Consider the following 1,997-nt stretch of genomic DNA (forward strand, 5'->3'; position numbering starts at 1 on the left):
CTTTCTTTCTTTCTTTCTTTCTTTCTTTCTTTCTTTCTTTCTTTCTTTTCTTTTCTTTTCTTTCTTCCTATACATTGCGTTGTGTGCCCAGATTTACTGAGATATAAGTCACATGACATATACCTATTTAAAGTGTACAATTCAAGTGATTCTAATATATTCACAGATATGTACAACCATCACCACAATTTTAGAATATTGTTATGACCTCAAAAAGAACACCATGAGCTTAGCTAACAGTCTTGTATTCCCCACCCCCTAACCCAACCTCAGCCTTAAACAACAACTAATCTACATTATGTCTCTATAGGTTTGCCTATACTGGACATTTCCTATAAATGCAACCATATAATACATGGTCTTATATGACTAGCTTTTTACACTTAGCATAGTGTTTTCAAGGTTCACTTATGTTGTGACATGTATCAGTACTTTATTCTTTTTCATAACTGAATAAAATTTCATTGCATGGGTATACCACCTTTTGCTTATCTATTCATTAGTTGATGAATATTTGAATTTTTTTCTACCTTTTGGCTATTGTGAATAGTGCTTCTATGAGCATTCATGTACACATTTTTGTTTGAACACCTGTTTCTTTTGAGTATATGCCTAGGAGTGGAATTACTAGGTCATATGATTATTCTTTTTAACTTATTGTGGAACTGCCAAAATGTTTTACACAACAGTTGAACCATTTTACATGCCCACCTGCAGAGTATTGGGGTTACAATTTTTGCACATCCTGGCCAACATTTGTTATTTTCCATTTTTAAAATGATAGCCATCCTAGTGGATATGAAGTGGTATCTTATTGTAGTTTTGATTTGCATTGTCCTAACAACTAATGATGTCAAGTGTCTTTTTATGTGCATATTGCCATTTGTATATCTTCCTTGGAGAAACATATATGCATATCCTTTTTGTAGAGCACTTTAAAAATGTCTCTAATCCTCATAACAATCTTGCAAAGTATGTGTCATGATACCCATTTTGCAGCAGAAGTAACTGAGACTCAAAAAAAGGTTAAGCAACTTGCTTGATTTGTACACAGCTGGAAATGAAGCTGGAATTTGAATATGTCTTGAAAGCCTGTGCTCGCTCCATTATAACCACACTGCTTCCAAGACTCTTGATCAATCAGCTTATGCTTAAAGGCTAATGCCTTTAGTATTAACATAGGTCTAGTGCCTATGTTACTGGTGGAGTACTTTGGCCTGAGTTCTATCTTGAGGCTCCATATCCTCATGTTTGAGCTGCCTGACCTCTGTGTCACTCCTTTGGTCTAATAGCAGAATTGGGTCTTTCATTTTGGATACAGATGTCCTGAGGATTTGGACAAAGGAGCTTGATATCTCGGTGTATTATTTTGAGTGCTTAATGGGATTTTTTTTCTCAGTGCATTATGTTGCACTTGCCTACACTGACACTCACCTGCTATTTTTCAGCCTACTCACACAGCCTCTCAGCATCTTTTTGCAGTTTAATCTAAAGAGCTTAACATGTTACTACCAAGAAGGGTTGGGTGTTGCCTGGAAACCTGAAGTTTTTACTAGGATGACTTTCTTTCATATAATAAAATAGATTTTTCCATCAGTCTTGGGGGAGGGAGGCCATAGTGTCTACACTTCTCTCATCAGAGAAAGTCAGGTTTATTCTTGTTTCCTATCACTATAGCCATTGCTTATACATGATACAACCGTATTCCCATCCCACAGTGATTTTTTAAAAAACCTTTATTGTTCATTAATACAAATGTTCCTCTTTTTTCCCCCCATAGCTCTCCTCCACCCGGTTCCCACCCCACCCCAGGTTCTTGCCCCCCCATGTCCTTGTCCATAGGTGTAAGATCTTTGTTCAATCTCTTCCCGCACCCCCTGCCCCCGAGAATTGTCAGTCCGCTCCCTTTCCTGTTCATCAGGTTTTTTTATTCATTTGATTTTTATATTCACTTGTTGATAGATATGTATTTGTTGTCACTTTGTTGTTCATAATTT

Source organism: Myotis brandtii, unplaced genomic scaffold (genome assembly GCF_000412655.1).
Source record: "Myotis brandtii unplaced genomic scaffold, ASM41265v1 scaffold206, whole genome shotgun sequence".
Taxonomy (NCBI): Eukaryota; Metazoa; Chordata; class Mammalia; order Chiroptera; family Vespertilionidae; genus Myotis; species Myotis brandtii.